At 35.3% G+C, this 20,210-nt stretch overlaps 1 protein-coding gene across 1 annotated transcript in view; it reads right to left on the bottom strand.

Moving 5' to 3' along the window:
* LOC136043846 (large ribosomal subunit protein uL2) overlaps positions 1–15,541 on the bottom strand; it is a 34,588-nt gene extending 19,047 nt beyond the window's left edge. The window contains exon 1 of the mRNA XM_065728787.1: positions 15,433–15,541. The gene's annotated coding sequence lies outside the window, so the exon portion shown is untranslated. The remainder of the gene's footprint in view (positions 1–15,432) is intronic.
* Between the last annotated feature and the right edge of the window lie 4,669 nt (positions 15,542–20,210).

Below are 20,210 nucleotides of genomic sequence, written 5' to 3'. Positions count from 1 at the left end.
GCCAGAAGTAACAGTGGTCAAAACAGAAATTTCTGTTTTCACTCCTGGAATAGAGCCGAGATCTTTCGCGCTGATTGGCTGTGGGAGCACCAGAGGTTAACATCTAGTCTAAGGATGTGCGTTGAAATCCTTCTATGGGTAAGATATGACTCCATGCAACTGGTGTCTATACAGGCTGTGCGAATGCCTCTATTTCAAAGAAGAAGAGGCAAACAAATACTGAGAACAAAGCTAGAGATTTTGATGCTGATATGTGATGAAAATTTGTAAACAAAATTTTAAACTCAAGTGTTACACATTTTAGTTTGGATCCTCTTTTCATTTTTTCCTTTCTGAAATTGATGAATTGGTCCATTAACATGCAGCATTTGTACATAAGTGTTATTTTTTTATGGGTAAAAATATGTAAATAAGACCATAGATCAAAACCCTGATGGAATTTTAGAAATGAGAAACCAACTGATAATATAGCCATATAAACATAAATAACATAAAAGTGACCTATAATCACTCAACCTAAAGAACACTCGACTTCAACTTAAAAACAACGTGTACTGTGGGAAATACTCTTGACATGTTTTGAGTAGTCAACATTTTTTAAATCATGTTATGTATTGGCCATTGAATGTATATTGGACGAAATTCTTTGGTTATTTTTAATTCTTAAATCCTTTACTATTTTTAGTAGGTACTTTATTTTTTTTTTTTTTTTTAACTAACTTGACAATCTTTAAGATGAGTTCATCTGTCATGCTTTACATTCTTTAACAAAATGTATAGTATGTATACTTATAATGTGTATACTATTTATAATATAATAATATATTATAATATGTATAATATTGTATAGTATGTATACTTATAAAAATAAGCATGTCCAATGGCATAGCAGAGGCACAATGCTTGACAGTAGCAATTTGTCCTGCCATCCTAAATCAGGGTTGCAATATTCTCTCTTGTTTTATTTGCTGATCTTATTTTAATTAATTTAGACTTCTTATGTAATCACATCTTGAAAAAACTATTGAGCAACTTGCCCCTTTTATTCTGAGCCAAATATTATTATTATTATTTTTTTTAATTCACGATCTTATTATATTTGATCCTACAGTTAATACATAAGTGGTAGTTGACTCACTGCTTAGGTACCAAATCCATGTTCATTTGATAGATATAGATCAGCAGGAAATACATATATACAATATTAATGAGACCAACACATAATCCATTCTTTATAAAAAAAAACCATCTCTCCAAAAAACCCATGAATTTTGGTTATTTTTAAATGAACATTTTTCAGGGTCATCTCTTATAAATTTTTTTCTTTTTTTTGGCAAGGGGTCCCACCCTTGGCTCTTGTTATTGCAATATAGTAATGTTCCAATTTGGAAAAAAATAGCTATTTGGGTTTTTATTTCAAAATATAAGCAATTTAATTATTCTTTTATTTTTATATTCTCATGCTTATTTTGCAGTATAAAATATACATTACAAGACTAATAAAAAGCTCTAAAGCTTTACACATTACATATATAAATGTAACAGGAAGAAAGCCATTTACAATGAATTTGAGTAAATTACAATGGTTCCTTGTAAAACATGAAAAGTACATTTGTTAATTAAGCTGTAATGGAATACTTTGAGCCATTTTGAGTGAACGCTATTTAAAAAATATGACACACTCAAAGAAACAGACATTTATATAGCTGCAGCCCACAAAAAAATTAAATATTTGTTCTTGTCAAAGTTGATATCTGGCATTAAGCAGATGCTTTTAAGATTACAAAATTAAGATTTATCTTAAAAAATATTATTAAAAAAAATATTTTTTTAAAATAATTTAATTAAAAAAATTACTTTTTTTTCACTCTGCTTGTGAAGCTAATCTCTTTTTGCAAATAAGTCTTCTGTTTTCAGCATTGTGTATCATTAAGTTTTTCTGCTCCAAAAAACCGTTTAATAGAAAAAGATAATATTCCAAATCTTTAAATTGCCTATAGCTAAATAAATAAAATAATATCAGCCAGCAATTTTCAACAAATGCTGACCTAGCCTCAACATGCATCCAACAGGGAATGCATAATAAGCACATATATTATATACATTTTTAGCTCATTTTATATAGCTTGCTAATTTAGTAGTAAAAATAAATTTTCTAATTCCTTAATATTAGGGTTTTACCAAATGTTATCTTTGAAACAAAAATTTCAACAGCAAAATTTTATATAAGCAGCAAATATCACGTTTCCAGCCTTCCCCTCCCCCCATCCAAAAAGTAAAACTACTAAACAACAAACAAAAGTCTTTTATTACAAAGTAGAGATAAACCAAGAGTTTCTTGTCAAGCAAAAACAGTGCATTGTTATGTTGCGAAAATGTTGAGATTAATTTCTCTTTCCAGTGAATTGCATTTCAGAGTAAGCTATACATATCTAACAATCAAGACTTCAACAATGATAATAAAAAAAAAGAAAGAAAAAAGAAGCATTTACAAAGAAAAACTGAGAAAATTAAAAAAAATTGTTTAAAAGAGAATGGATTTTATTAAAGTATGTTTCCTTTGAAGTAGACAATTTTAGAACAATCCTACAGCTCCACCTTGCACAAAAAGGACAAATTACTTAATAATTCAAACCAATAATTGTACTAATTAGACTACTTCATTATTGAAACTAATGGATTCACTACTCTCAGACCAATCCATTCGCCAAGTCGGAATTATAATACTACTTAGACTCTTTCTTAGGAAAGAATCTAAACTTGATTCAAAATTTTCCCACAAGTCAATGCATCTTCAATAAAAAAAAAATAAATCAGTACACCAGATTTCGAAAATTTGTCCTTGTTTATGTATAGTATTTATTATTGGGGAGTTTATATATATATATTTGTTTTTTTTTTTTTTGGGGGGGGGGATGTGCTTTAAGTGGATTTCTATAGGGAGAATCTTCTTAGGGAGGGAAATATTTGGAGGATGAGTTTTCCCAGGGAGATGTTGCAGGGGGGGATCTGACAGAATTACAATGCAAAATTCTTTTAAATTGTCTTGCATTCTCTTTGCCAAATTTTTCATGTGGAGATGTTCCAGGGGAATTATCTGGAGGCTATTTTCCATGTGTTTTAATTTCCAAAAAAGGGGACATTTCAGGAGTGATCAAGAAACCAATTAGAGATTAAAGTCTTATTCAAATGAAAGGATGCTATGGAGAATTTTTCAGGCTGAATTGTCCACAAGAAATTTTACAGGGAGGGGGATTCTCAATGAGGATGGAATTTTATAGGGGGTCTACTGTAGATTGGATGATGTTTCCATGGAGAAAATTTTAGTGAAGAGGAGGAGTATATTTCATAGAGGATGATCCAGATTTACTGGCATTATTTGAAAAACGCACAGAAATTATTCCATATATGAAGGGTTACCCCCTCCCCAATACCTAGCTCTTTAAAAAAAAATTTTGACTGTTCGTCTCAAATGTTTCAGAGAAGGTACTGAAACACAGGGACCATTTAACTAGAATTGGAAGCTTTTTTTTAAAGTGCTAACAGCTTCAGCATAAAGAGTGACATATTGAGGAGGGGACAGCCCTTCATATACAGGATACATCCGCCAAAATTAATGTGCAAATTTTGTATTGATTTTTCATGTATGGTGAGCCAAATTTGAACCTGCATTAGTTCAAAAATGTTCAGAAATTAATTAAAAAAACGAGTTTTTTTTAACTGAAATTACGATGCAACATTAGAATTTAAAATGAACAGAAATTATTCTTCATATAAAAGGGACTGTCTCTCCTTAATGCCCCTCTCTTTATGGCAAAGATTGAGTCTTTGTCACAACTCTACTTATTAAAACAATAGAAACTTTAGTGTAAAGAGAGAGGTGTTGAGGAGAGGACAGCTGCTTCCATATATGAAATAATTTCTGTTTGCTTTAGGTTTAATGTCACTCTTTACTTTCAGTAAAAAAGCTTGTCTTTTTTTTTATTTCATCCATATAAAAGGGATAGAATGCAACCCTATTTAACCCCTGATTTAATACAAAACTGGCTGCAAGCTTAATTTCCATTATTAACCAGAACAATATTATTTTCATACATAGCACTAAGCATTATAATATATTCATCTGGTGTACCATAGGGTAGGACCTTCACTAAAGCTCTTCTTTCAGGTGAATCAGACACTTGCTCACAACCTATAAATCTGAGGTCCCTGTAATGATGTTTCATGACTCAGGCACTTCTCAATTATTAATAAAGTAAACTATTGAATCACTCAATTATTGAAGGAGTGAAAATTTGGTCAACATATCCTCTACCTTCCCTAAAACCACACTCTTCTTCTTTTAAGATTTTATCTACAGCATCTGGAAGTTACTTTCCAAGCCTAAGCAAAACTAGAAAGTTTTCACTATTAATCACAAGTCCTAGAGCTTCTCTTTGACTAGTTCCTGAAAATCCCATGAAGTTTGATCTAAAACATATCATTCAAAATATCAATTTGATAATTATCTTTCAGTATTGTAATGTTCTGTGTCATAATTTTATTACAATTTAACCCATTGATATTGTTATGGCCTCAAGAAAAGCCATGGATCCTGCAAGAACAATTCAGGTCCTATTGAATTATTGAGCCCAAATAAAGCAATTAGGCTGCCCCAGAATTGGAGAGAGAAGACCACACAACCTCCAACAGTGTGAAGGCTTTGCACAAGCCTGGGTCTGTCTTGGTTCCTCAATGGGCTTTCTACACTTGGTGATTCTATTCTTATAGAATTACATGCAAGGAATCTCGCCAATTACCTATGACTCATTAAATATGTAGTCTGACAAATATTATACTATAATAGGGGCAATCCATTGTAACAAAAACATGTAGCTAGAAATTATTCAGGCAAAAAAGGTTTCCAAAAACCAACACAATAAATATAAATATCTATGCCAAAAACCGTGCTTTCAAAATGGGCAAAGATTTTTTTAAAAGATTTTAATTTTTATCTCAAGAATGTATGAATTCAAGCAAAAACAATGGATGCAAAATGGACTGGCTGTACATGACATACATATCAGATTGATTTAATCATAAACATATAAATGAAAAAAGCTAGTTAATTGAAGAATGAGTTGAAAAGTCTAGGTTATGTAAAGTCCAATCCATTATGCACCCCTTGTTTTCATTTATTTTCATAAATCCTTGAGATAAAATTATTTTCAACCTTAAAGTCAATTTTGAAAACAAATTAATTATTATTGCTATTTTTGACTTTTTAATCTTCTCTAAGAGAAGATGTATCTTATCTAGGACTCAAACCTAAGTGACCATGACTTCAGGAAAGTATTTTTACTGCTACACTATCAATTCTAGAATAATAGTTTTTGTTTTATACTTTTTGTTATGTCCACTTACCCATATATGTTATTTTATCTATATAAGGGAGATTGTGCAGTAACAGAAAATTTTGGCATTGTATTATTGCACTGCCATTAGAAGTGCACATACTGATAAAATTTGGAAGAAATTGAACATTAAGAAGTGATTTAAAAATGGTTTACAAATATGTCAGTGAGGTGAGAAGAACAAGTTGGGATCAACTTTACTGCCTTCTCTATCTGTATGTTTGTGAATTGACAACACTAGCCTGGTCACTAGAACTACCCTATATAGGTTAGTTAGCAGACAATATCCAAAAAATGTCAAGGACTGAGAGGAGAGAATTTTAAGAGTGCATTATTGCAGCCTTATTATAATAATAGTAATAATTTATTTATAACCCACAAAGTACATTAAACTGTGGAGTAAACACACAAAAAAAGAAAAAACAAGACAAAAAACATAACAACATAAATAACATAGCAGCATAACAACATACAACATAAGTAAATTACCTCAATTCAAAAAATGGCCAAAGAGGGTCAAAAACACCAATCATTTGCCGAGTTTTATGACATATATCTTTAGATAAATGTTTCAGTCGCGAGGGCGCATTAACAATGTAAAATTTAGAAACAACTGTATGATTCCAATACCACCAAGGCAGATGCAGCAAATACTTGCTATACTTAAAATATCCTGAGCGTATTTTCTTTGTATCCTTCTTGCAAAAGAGGAAAGCAAAACCAGAAAGATAAAAAACAGCAGGGGCACAAAAACTAGAATAAAGACAGCATAGTCCTTTTTGGTTATACTGACCACAATTTGGTGAAATTTTTGCATATCCAACTTGCATACTTTTCAGCACGCTGGACGTAATAACAGAGCAAGTAGACGAAAGTGATGTGGAAAAAGAGAGACCCAACCATTTAATACTTGCTGAACATGGTATAGTTGAAGAACCCAAGCAAAGAGGTGATGCTTGTGAAGGACTCCTAAAACACAAAAACTCACATTTGGACTGAAAGGCCTACTGTGGATAGTGTGGCTGAAAGCCGGGAATTAGACTATGTTTTGTCCAGCTAAGAAGCAGAACATCATCAGCATATGCAACATGACTAATGCCTAAATTATCATTGTAAAAAATTGACAGTTGAAGATGTTGGAGACACAAAGCTAAAACACATATTAAATATGCTCAGGGATAACATGACACCTTGCCTAATGCCTTTTTTAACAGGAATATACTGCCCTACAGTACCGTTCCACTTCACCCTAACTGAAGAATTAGCATACCAATACTTAAGCATGGAAACAATAGAAAGGTTAGCACCTGAGGCTGCTAGAGACAACAAAGCATTTGAATGAATTACATTGTCAAAAGCACTAGATATGTCAACAGTCAAACAATAAAGGGGATTTTTTTTTTAGCAACAGCTTGTTTCATTAGCAGACCCACAATATGGTGAGCTTGAACACAGCCCATACCTTTTCTAAAACCAAGCTGGAAGGGCATAAAATTGCACTTGGAGTTAATGGCTGGTAGCAGTACATATTCAAATAGCTTACTAACAACACAGTGATAGGACAGTAATTAGAGCAAGCACTGGGGTCCTTACCCCTCTTAACTATGGGAGGTATACAACTGGACAAAAAACTATCTGGCACAACGGACTGTGCCAAACACATCTGAAACAATAACTGCAAATGATTCAGCAGTTCAGGACAATCATATGCAAAAAACTTGAAGCAAAGACCATCAATATCAAGAGACTCAGACTTATTCACTTGCTTAAGAGCTCAGAGTATAACACCAGATTCCACTGACAACACTTGAGATTGGTTGATATGAATTGGGAGGATTGAGTTGACAAGCTTTGCAAAATGATTTTGGAGATTAATATTAAATGAAAGCAAAATATTTTTATAATGAGAAATGAAGTCACATAGCCGAAGAGACGAATTAATTGGAGGTGAACACTTTACACTGTTTATAACACAATCCCAGGATTTCTTGTCACAAGGACCATCCCAGGCATTCAGTCTTGCTCTATGCAGAGAATATTTGTACTCTCATTTGGTTTTCTGTTTTATTTGATGTACTGAACCAGAAGAAGGATGATCACAGGCTATCCACATACAGAGCCAGAACTTGGCTTTTTGTTTAGCCATCTTCACTTTAGGATCAACTTTCCAAAAGGGATTGTGAGTACCCGTTTGCACGCACTCAGAGGGTACAGCTTTTTTAGCAGCAGACTTTAGACAGAACACTATTTGCTGATAATACGAGTTGATATCTATCCAAGTTGAAGTTGTAGATACAGATGTTTGCAGTAAGTGGAAAGGCACTTTAATAGATGATAATAACTGGGACAATGTGATACATAAAGTGGAACATTGGTGTTTTCCCATTGTACATTGGTAAATTTAACTTTGAGAACCATTTGGGAGAGTTATATTGCACAGAGCTTGCCATGGAGCAAGATAGTTGGCACATGATTGGTAAATGATCGTCATTGATTTTAGAGTTGTCCACATGAACTATTGATGAAAGTAGAGTTGAATTTGACACAATTACATGATCAAGGTTGGAAGTAAGACAACCACAATTGTGAATATGAGTAAATAGAAGATCTTTATCAGAAAGATGAAAGTATTGGAAGTACCAACACTGATACAATTTGGAAGTGGTTGAAAAATGGCTCAAAAATTTGAAAATATTAAAGAGCTGGGAAACACAAAAGGGGAAATTTTTGATGTTGTATTATTATACTATCTGGAAGTGCATATACTGATAAAATCTGGGAATAATTGATAATTCAGAAGTGATAAAAAAAATTGCTCACAAATTTATATAGTAAACAAAAAAAAACAACAAAAAAGTAGGTAAATTGAGGAGAACAAGCTAAAAAAAATATCTATTACCCAAAATCCAGCATATTACTGTTATTAAACTGACAAAGCTGCAAAATCCTCATGAGTTTTTAATCCCTGAGACCACCCTGGAGCACTGTTTGCAATAATTGTTTTGGTTTGGCAAACTCATTGCATGTTTACCTAACCATTACTACAAGGCAATACAAACAGGATTTCATTTCTAAGTATAGAGAAGTTCATTCATATTGTATATAAAGCAATAAGGATGAACCCTATAGACAACCATCAGTGAAAGTCATAACTCTGTTCATTAGGTGCATTCTAAACTGTTAGCCATGGCTAGCTGTACTAATCTTGGCTGGCTTGAAGGCTTTAGTACTAGAGAACATAACATCCTGGTTAATGGTGTCTTATAGGACAACTAACTGAACATACAGGAACAGTACCATATGGTAAAATGCTAGTCAAGGTATCTCAAGTCCATAGGTATGGAGCACAACATGAGATTTGTTTTTCTAAGCTACATGATTCCCAAAACTGGTTACAGTTTGCTAGTAATGCACTTACTTTGTCTCATGTGAGTACCAAACATCAAATATAAATGGATGGGCCCTAAGTTGTTTCTGGAAGTGTTATTAGTTGTTTAACTGTTGATGTTTAGCCCATGTGTATATTTCAGTCTTCTGATGCTTACCTAATACAGTCTTAAATAAATTCAAAAATTCTATTCTAACAGCAATGTTGGAACATAACTTATTTTGCAGTAGGGCATTAGCCAGCTTCTAGTAGAGTTTGAAGGAATCCCCTCTCGTTCTAGAGACACTATATATCTGAAATAGGTTAGGAATGACATTCTGTCCACAAACCAATTCATGTTTTGTTAAAACATCACTTTGCTTGCATTGCCAATTAAGAAATGGTACCTTAAGTCTCTAGAGCCAAGTAGAGTAAAGCAGATGCTGGAAGCCCTCTATACATTTGTTGACTGACAAAATTCAATAGATTGGCCATTTACACATCCCAAATTCTAATTTTAATAGGTTACATCCTTTTGAAGCTTGGTTATTACAGCTTGGAATCTACTAAAAATGTTTTTTTTTATTTATTGACCTTAAAATGTATTTGCTAGTGACAAGGTGAGGTAATCCTCCTGTAGAACATTGCTGAGAGGGTGATCTTGTGGTACTTCTTTCTTTGAGTGGACTCAGGGTATCCAAGCTTAAATTCTTCTCTATAACTCTCTAGTCACTGTCCATTGACTTCTTGAATACAATAGTGGATTTTCAGAGTTCCAGAAGGATACATCTTATAGATAGATAGATAGATAGATAATTTTATTCACCCACTCGATACAAAACCACAAATGGCACGAATGGAGTACAAAGAAGAAAAGAAAAAAAAAAACAAAAAAAAAAAACAAACACTTAACTGCACAAACAAAAACAAACGTTACGATACACCGCCAATAAATAAAAACATTATTACAAAAACTCACTAAGGACGAATTGCAATTGCCAGACTACTAGGCCCAAGCGACCCCAAAAATTCAGAACGACGTTTCGTCACAGCAGCAATCGGATCTGTGATACCGAACCTTGCAGACATCTTGGAATTTTTAACCCACGGTGGGGTATTTAAAAGAAACTTTGCATATTTGTAAAAAAGTGATCGAAGGTTTCTTTTATCACTAACACTAAATATATGCCAAAACGGTGATAAAGCCAGAAAGTGTGGGATCACCAGTGCATTATATAGCCTAGCTCGAATTTGTCGATTATAATTCGCTTTAGTTGAAGATAGCGCCCCGTAAGCCTTACGTGCCTTTTCTGCGAAATTACTTATTTGGCGAGCACGTGTAGATGCCATGTTATGACCTATAGGCATTCCTAAGTACATTATGGAGTCAGACAGTGGAACCTCTTGAGCACCAAATTTGACAGCAAGATCTATACAATCTGCATTTCTCCTATTGAAAGCAACAATCTCGCTTTTACTTGCATTAAAAGATAGGCCTATCTCTCTATAAGCATCATCTAGAATCTGAAAATTTTCTTCAATACGAGACAAACATCTACTTAAATTAAAAATATCATCTGCGTAATTAAGTAATGTTACATCCAAACCTCGGAAAATGCAGCTCATTTGCACTAACTTTTGGGCCTCGAGAACACTATTATTATACAACCGGGGTGACGAAATTGCACCCTGCCTAATGCCCTTTCTAACCGGAATAGCATTTGGTAATACAATCGGCCCGTTAGGAGACGGGACTTTAACTTGGACTCGAAGCTTCTTATACATATCCCGAAAAGGCAAAATAACCGATCGGTCCACACCACGTTTATGAGCAGACACTAATAACTGGGGATGTATCCCAGAATCAAAAGCACGTCTAACATCGTGACTCGCTAGAATAAGGGATTCATTCAGTTCATCAGCTTCTATTAATATATTAGCAAGAATATAATGGACGTGCTCGCGACCAACACCTTTTTTAAATCCGAACTGATTATCGGGGGTAGAACATTGAAAAGCAATATGATCTATAACTAGCAATTCCATAAGCTTACATAAAACGGCGAAACAGTTATAGGGCGGTAAGATACGCATTCAGACGGATTTTTCCCTTTTTTCAAAATAGGTGTAATTACTCCAGTACCAAAAACGTCGGGAACGAGACCAGAATTAAAGATAATTTGGAATAGAAGCTCTAAATGACTCAGGAGACCAGCAGTACCATGTACAAGATGCAACCCACACAACTTGTCGACACCTTTCGATTGTTTCTTTTTAATTTTGAAATTGCACGAATCAGATTAGGAACAGTTACTATGTAGCCAACACCAGAACTAGGCAATTCCATGAACTTATCAAGTTCGACTTCATATTTATCTTCAAGATCTTGTTCGGGTGGAGAGAACTCAGAAGTAAAGTGGGACACCCAATCTTGCTCAGAGATCACAGGTTCAACACTATTCTGATCACCATTACGTTTAAGAAATCTCCACACAGCATTTGGGTCATTACTTATCAATTGACTATGTTGATCGATCACTTCACATTTATGCTTAGACAAAATCTTGGCAAATCTGCGTTTGCTGAACAGCCGAACTTCATTTACAACACCTGATTTCGGACGACCACACTCGTTCCAGAGCCTAAGCCAAAATTTTGCACGACCACATGCTTCACTTAGAGCAGGGTTTTCGGACCACTTTGGAATTTCCGTTCCCACTCGGACTTTACGAATGGGGACCGCAGCGGCCTCGGCAGATAACAGTGCGTGAGATATTTCACTACAGTAGATGTTTAGTAGCAGCTGTTTCTCTTCATCTTGAATACATACACTCTGCTGTAGTAATTGGAACGGCACTTTAATCTTTGTGAGAATCTCATCCAATACGTAATGATAAGTAGCCAGGTCAATTTTACTCCAATTAGTTTTGATTTTCCACTTCTTTTCATTAGTTGGGGGGTTAGGAGAGGCAGGAATTACTCGAAAAGTGTTTATAATTGGAAAGTGATCAGACGCGCTTACGCTCAGATCTACGTGCGAATTGCCGCAAGCTGGAGATTGGATGGAACTTAACATGAAGTCGAGAGATGAAGTCGAGCCTGAGTTATGGATATAAGTAAAACACAGATCATTGTTAGCAAGACGAAGACCGTCACAGGAAGATAGGAGGATCTGTGCTCGAGCGTTAGACTCATCAGTCAAGTCACAGTTCACGTCACCAGCGACTATACATTCAAGGCCCTGGCTAGAACAGCTGCCCACCGAACTCGATAGCTTACTGCAGGCTTCACTAAATTTTTTTTCTGATTTACTGTCTCTGTAGTCTGTTGGCATGTACACAGAGTGGATAACAGTTTTGTGCACCTTAACAGCAACAAAAAAGTCTGAAGATTTATACAGAATGGGATTTAACCTGCTGCTAACAAGAATGGCGATTCCACCGGACGGCCTTCCCCTGCCCGATGACTTTGCAGGAGTAGCAAATACTTTGACGCCATCGTTTAGCTCAAGCAGACTAACGGCTTGATTCGAGAGGAAGTGTTCCTGCACACAGAGTACATCGTTATAACATAACAATCCTTCTAACAGTGGCATTTTATCAACCACTCCACCATTTAAGTTCCATGAAACAACCCGTATAGAATCACCGATCATTGTTTAGAAATTAGCTTCTGAGCTACTGGACATTGGAAGCTGTAGCACGGGTGTCGAGAAGAACCACACAGAGCGCATTTGGGGGCATTTTGGCATGGATTGTCCCGAGAGCTGGAATGATCTCCACCGCACTTTGAACATTTCGGGGGATCTACACAAGATTTTGCTGCATGTCCGTAGGACTGACAGTTGTAGCACTGCATCGGTAAGAATTTAAATTCTGTAATGGGTAGTCGCTCGTAACCAAAAATGGGCGGAGAGTTCATTGCGTTAAAGAGATGAGCTTTGCTTTCAAACTGTAATTTGAATGACCGAGTACTACCAATTTGTACGGCCTTAACACAGTTCGGTACAACTGAGCGCAGTTCGTCATCTGAAGTTTCAGTGGGAACGTGGCGGATTATTCCGAAGAAAGCGGGAGTTTTTACTTTAACACTTATAGTTGAGTCACTTTTACCCACTGCCTCAGCCAGGGACTCGGCAGCATTCTTGTTGTTCAAGACTACTCTCCATTCAGATTTCCTAGGTTTCAGCTCCACAATGTTCGAACTAGTATCACCACATACTCTGTCCAAATAGGATTTCCGAGCGCTAGGGTTCGAAAGATCTTTCGGGGGATTCTTCAAAACAACCGCATATGACAGTTTCGACATGATCGTGTTGGTTTCTGCCGCAGGCATAGCAGAGACAGAAGGAGAGGGATTAGAATCCACGTAACTATCGAACTTAGCACACAATTCGTTTACTTTCCGGGTTAGGGTAGCCGTCACTTCTCCCGGGATTATCGGAACTTCATCAGGTTCGAAAATCACAAACCGCGGCAACGAGATATTTTTATCTTCACAAACCCGAAATACTTTTAATATGTCCAGGATATCATCGGTGTTCTTCGATCGCGCAGTAACACGTGTGGTAATTCCTGCTAGGGGCCACAATAACTCCTTCGCCATTGCAATTGCTTCCTCTGAGAAAAACTCGACTGCTTTTTTCGCTATATCCTCCGAGCGATTACCAGCTTTTATCGCACGGAAAGCATAATTCAGTAACGCATTCCAAACCAATTTCTCATTACTCCCCATCGCAACAGCCACGTCACAATCCGTAATGCAAAATCAAAGTCCGAGGGGAGGAGCCAGTTCAATAAACTACGACGTAATACAGAGCTATTTAAGCTAATAAGCGAGGGAAGCGTAGTTTCTTGCTACCTGATCCCCGCAGTTTAAGGGAGTCACACTCCCGGCAGGTACAACGGCCCTTGCGACAAGAAACTCCCCTCTTCTGCTCGCTTATTAGTAAAATTTAATAATATGAACGCACTCTAGAATCCGCTATTAAGAATTATTATAGATGACGCTGTTTTGCTTCCAAGCAAAGAGCATAAATTAGTAACAATATTATAAGGCAACTCCAGTTAAATAAATCTATTCTTCAACACAAATTATATGAGAAGAATTGAAAACTATGCTTCCTTACTGTTCCTGGGATCACAGATTCCAAATCGAGCACAACCTTGGTTAAAGAATCAAACTATTTCCATATAAATTTAACATATTCAAACTTAGTAATTTATTTGCTCAGAAAGGAGTAAGGTTAGGAAAATGAAACTTTCAGGGATGGGTCTATAGGTTAAAGTATATCATGGGAAGGTATTTTAAAGTGCCCACATCTACTCCTTCTCACTCTAGAGAGCCCTGAAATTTGCCTACATGACAGGTCTATACCTTTTGAAATTTTGACAAAACAACATTTACCTTAATTTTCAGTTACTGGTTGCTTTTTTCCTGCCTTTAGTTCTGAAAATGCAATTCCTGTTATTTGAGTAGAATTCTGAGTCATATTGTTTTTTTTTTTGTTTTTTTAATTTAGGAAATGTATTTGCATATCTTTGAAACCTTATAAATTGGGATTGTGCAAAGTTGTGAAGCTGAAAACAATTTTGTTGTAGCCTACTTCAATTAAGCAGAAGATCTATTTCATAAGATTTCACTTTGATAACACACATGTTTTTGAAGGTCATCAAAGGCTAGGGCCCTCTAGAGGGAGAAGGAGGGGAGGAAGGTACTTCAAAATACCTTCCCAGAACATACTTTAGCCTGTAGACCTTTCCCTGAAAGTTTCATTTTCCTAACCTAACCCCTTTCTGAGATAGCAAGAAGTCAATCAACTAGAATTTTACTGGACTTTCCCAGCATCTGTATCCAAAGTTTCTTCATTATTAATATATCTCTATGCTTTCTCCCAAAGGTGAAAGTAGGCAGTTACAGCTTCTTCAAGCTTTCCCTATACTGCAGGTGTTTGAAGTTGTTCAGGAGCTTAGTAGGTCCTAAACAATATTTGTAGTTTCTAGATGAACCAAGAGTTTGACTGGCCCTGGCTGCTATAGAAAGTAAATGTAAATAAAAGCTGAGCTCTTTATCAATCCTAATTCTTCAATATTTTAATTGTTATTATTTATGATTTGCTGTATGATAGTGGACACACCAAAGAATATGACAACACCAGTAGGCAGGATGGTGCAAGGACAAGGTAGATAGATAATTTTTTATTCTAAATACAATGTTTATTCTAAATACAATAACTGTTCCAATTATAAATCAAAGGAGAAATCTGGAGAAAATTAACAGGAAAGATACATAAAGAACAGAATGGCTAGCCCATCCATTGAAGTTCCTGGCTGTCAAGCCATGAAATGGATATCAGCAGTGCTGATAGGGACTGTTAAGTCAATTGGTTATTTTCCTCTGGGCTAATAAATCATTTAAAGCATGCTTAATAAGTCTCTTATTTTATATATGACAAATATCCATTTAGATTCCCCAATTATTAGGACTAGACTGGTGAGGATTGGCCGACTACACTCTCAGGAATTTTTTATGTTTTTATCACCCCTGAATACAAAAAGTCTGAAGATAAAACTTGAAAATCAAATCATGTAAGTAAAATATAAGAGTTTAGCAGCAGAAAATTCAGAATCGAACAATTATCCATGTTTAATTACTGTCAAAATTTACACAAACCTTTTCCAACAAAATTTAGTGAGAAGAAATAATGAAAGTAGATTTTAAACTTCCGTCTTTGGGAGACATCTATCTATTGAAGTAATAGATAGCATGTCAAGACCTTTAATGAGACCCATCGAAAGGCCGATTTTCGCGAAGCTATATCTTATGCCTAGATAGTTCTTAGTTTAAACTGTTAGAAATATCATTTTATTTTATCACACCAGAAATGAAAGTTTAAACAATTACTTGAATTAATGTATATTCCAGTTTTTTTTAGTTACAAATGATGCTGTTTTGCCAAATTCTTGGTTTCAGGCTTTAACGTGAAAGCTCCTACAGCTAGTGTTTTACTAAAGACTCAAATTTTATTTTTGAGAAATAAGGGGTGGGGAAGGAGGCCTAGTTGCCCTCCAATTTTTCGGTTATTTAAAAAGGCAACTAGATCTTTTAATTTTTAACGAACGTTTTTATTAGTAAAAAAAATACGTAGCTTAAGAATTAACTTTCGTAACAAACTTTTATATTCTTATATTTTTAACTGTATATATGAGAGGGTTGGTCCCCTCGTTAATACCTTGCTCTTCACACTAAATCTTGTTTTGTCCCAACTCCTTAAGAATGACCCCTGAATCAGAAAGGCCGTAGAATAAATAGTTGAAACTGCTTAAAAAATTTTTAGCATAAAGAGCGAAGCATTTATCTCCTCCTAAATACCTCGCTCTTTATGCTAAAGTATTTTTAGAACCCCTCATATGCGTAATAATCTCTGTTCGTATTATGTCTTAATGCTTCTCCTTACTTTCAGTTGAAAAAACTTTTTCATATTTATATTTTCATTGTTTTTTTTTTTATAGTAATGCTAGAAAGTCCTGCGCCCTTTTCATTGAATTTCTCTTCCCCCATGAAATATTCCTCCAAGGAAAGATCCTCCCATATAGCCCCCTCCCCTGGACCCCACACCCAAACCAAAAAAGTCCCCCTGATAACGTCGGTACACTTCCCAGGAACTATTACTGTATGTAAACATTGGTCAAAGTTTGTAATTTGCAGCCCCTCCCCCAGGGACTGTGGGGGTTAAGTCATCCCCAAAGACATAGTTATTATGGTTTTCGACTATGTGGAACAAAATGGCAATCTCAAAATTGTGATCCGTTGACTTTGGGAAAAAATGAGCGTGGGAGGGGGCCTAGGTGCCCTCCAATTTTTTTGGTCACTTAAAAAGGGCACTAGAACTTTTTATTTCCGTTAGAATGAGCCCTCTTGCAACACTCTAGGACCACTTGGTCGATACGATGACCCCTGGAAAAAAAAACAAATAAACACGCAACCGTGATTTGTCTTCTGGCAAAAAATACGAAATTCCACATTTTTGTAGATTGGACCTTGAAAATTCTTTATAGGTATGCGATGGTGCGATTTTCGTTAAGATCCTATGACTTTTAGGTTCCAAAATAAGGCGAATTTTCTCAGGCTCTTAACTTTTGATGACAAAGACTAAATTTGATGAAACTTATATATTTAAAATCAGCATAAAAATCCGATTCTTTTGATGTATCTTTTAGCATCGAAATTCCGTTTTTTAGAGTTTCGTTTACTATTGAGCCAGGTCGCTCCTTACTACAGTTCGTTACCACGAACTGTTTGATTTAATTTTTTTGGTTTGAAAAATCAAATAAGTGATAGTTTTAGGGTAGGTATCTCTTAAGTGTCAATAGTTTTATTCAAACTGTAATATTTCAAGTGAACAAAAAAAAGTCTTTCCAGGTTTAGCGCCTAACTCCAACCGAAATACAGTGACACCACGACCTGAGTAATTGGTTCCATTTAATATTTACTTACAAACACATTGCCCAATGGAATACATTACAGCGATGTGACATCCTACATTTAATGCAAGAAAAGGAAAGGTGTTAATGTGTTCGCGCCCGAATGCCTTTATTTCAAAGAAGAAGATGCAAACAAATACTGAAAATAAAGTAAGAGATTTTGATGCCGAAATGTGATGAAAAGTTATAAGCGAAATTTTAAATTCAGTGTTTACATTTTTTAGTTTGGATCCTCTTTTCATTTTTTCCTTTCTGAAAAAGATGAATTGGTCTATTGCCATGCAGCAGGTGTAGGCACTTTTTGTTTTTGTTTTCTCTATTTCATCATCATTTGTGCTTCGGCGTTATTTTTTATGGGAAAAAAATATGTAAATAAGACCTAGGTCAAAAACAACCAATAATATAGCAATATAAAGATAAATAAAAAAAAAAAATTCATAATCGCTCAACCTGAAGAACATTGGAATTCGACTTTAAAAACGTGTACTGTGAGAAATACTTTTGACATGGTTCGGGTATTCGACACTTTTTAAATCATGTTATGTATTGGCTATTGGATGTATATTGGACGAAATTCTTTGGTTATTTTTAATTCTTAAATCCTTTACTATTTTTAGTTGGTACTTTCTTTTTTTGATTTCTTAAGTAACTTGACCATCTTTAGAATGAGTACATCTGTCGTGCTTTACACTGTTTGACAAAGAAAGTATGCCCAATTGAATAGCAGAGGCACCATGCATGACTAGCAATTTGCCCTGCCGTCCTAAATCAGGGTTGCAATATTCTCTCTTTTGTTTTATTTGCGGATCTTCTTATTTTAATTAATTTGGACCTCTTATGTAATTAAATCTTGAAAAAACTATTGAACAACTTGCCCCTTTTATTCTGAGCTCAACATTTTTTTTGTTTTTTTACCGCACGATCTTGCAGGTATTACATAAGCGGTAGTTGACTCACTAATTAGGTACCAAATTCATACTCATCTGATAGATACAGATCAGCAGGGAAAATGCATACAATATTCATGAGACCAACACGTAATCCATTCTTTATAACAAAATCATTTCTCCAAAAATCCGTGAATTTTGGTTATTTTAAAATGAACATTTTTCAGGGTCATCTCTTAAATATATATATATATATATATATATATATATATATATATATATATATATATATATATATATATATATATATATTTCAATGCTTCATGAGCTTCTGACCCAAGGTATGAAACTGAAGCATAATATATTTATTACACCGCGTAAAATGAACACGTTTATTTCTATGAAAACGGACCTAAAAATAAACATGTTTCTATTTTAAAACCAATCAAGACTTGGAATAAACACACTTTCATTGAGTATCCACAGCTGATTTCTTGAAGTTATAATTGTTACCTCATGTTCTCAACACATTTTTCATGATTTTTATAACATGTACCACAGGTCCTATAATCTTCGTATTGTTTATCAATTTTGGTTTTGCTTAACCATGGTTTGTTGTTTTAAAGATCGTGTTTTTGCATAACTAAGTTAAATAATTTGAATGGTTGCAGACGAATAGAAATGTTGGCAGATCCCTCGCTGTTTCAGCGAGTTGGTGACGAGATCCTTGATAAGATAAGACAACCATTTCACCTCCTCCAGGTAAATTCAAGTTGTAGTTAGCCAGAGATCCGTCTTGAATTAAATATCTATTTTGCAGAGATTATGCATGCTTTGAAGTGTGCAGAGTCCGTGTGTATTAGAGCAAAAACCGAAAATTCGGTTGGTCTTCAAACCCTCTACTCCATAAAGCGTTCTCTGACTCAAAGTTTTAGCTGAGAATCTGGAACGAGTGTGGCAGGCCGAGATCCGGCACTGTGGATTCGGTTCGTATATTTTGCAAGCGCAAATTCAACCGTGAACTAAGTCTGCACGTGGCAGAGGTGAAAATTAATAGTACCAACAAAATCGCAATTTGATATGGAAACTACGTCGTAGTCCTTCCGGTGTTCCGAGCTCTAGAGTTGTTCCTGTATCTGAGTGGGTTTGTCATTTTTCTGAGCAATTAAAGTGCCCCGATATTAACGCTCAAGTTGAATTTGACAAAGAGATTGAAAGTATTTTGCAGACAAAGCCGAAAAAAGGCAGGTTGTTGTCTCGTCTGGTATAATTAAAGGTATAGTAAGAAAACTGAAGAAAAATCATCGTCTGGACCGGGCTTTGTGCGCGACTTTCGGAATTGGGTAGTGCCTTGTTATTTGGGTATTTAGCTTTGTTATTTCAGATGATATTTTGTTCAGGGGTTGTGCCTGATAGTCTTTGTATTGGGGTAATTACACCAATTTTATAACAATGGTAAATCAAGTTTTAGTTGTAATTTGTATAGTCCAAAGAAATTTTGGTTGTTAGTGCGTATATTACTAACGCATTTGGTTTACTGATTCATTCACAGGCGATGTTGGAGCTGATTAGGCGTGGGGTTGTAATTGATTTTGTCGGTCCGCTGTTTTATATGTATCGCCACCTAAAGGTGCGCCTGAAAATTGAGGGGTCAACCGTCCTGATTGATATTCCTGTGTATATAGGTATTAAATAGGGCACAATTACGTCACCGATGGTGTATAATAGTGCTACACTGCCAGCTCCAGATAGCATACAAATTTCGTGTGTTGTAAAAGCAACTAACACGTCAGTATTATGAGACTCAGATGACTTGCTAAATTTGAGTCGGTCAGTGTCAAGTCTAGAGGAGAGTTTTAATGAGATTTCGAGTGAATTAAGAAAGATTGGTTTGAATCTTAACGCTAGGAAATCCCAAGTTCTTCTGTTAAATTGCCCGTCTAAGCTGGCTTCAACTTCAGTGAATCTTGGTGGAGCATTCGTTGCCCCATCTCAAGACCTTATTTACCTAGGTCTACCTATTGGAGATCAATATCTGCAACAAGGAAGTTATTGGTGGCTAGAACTGAAAAGAAAATCC

This window comes from Artemia franciscana, chromosome 2 (genome assembly GCF_032884065.1).
Source record: "Artemia franciscana chromosome 2, ASM3288406v1, whole genome shotgun sequence".
Classification (NCBI taxonomy): Eukaryota; Metazoa; Arthropoda; class Branchiopoda; order Anostraca; family Artemiidae; genus Artemia; species Artemia franciscana.
Note: the sequence above shows the minus strand (reverse complement) of the source record. Positions and strands in the feature narration are given on the sequence as shown.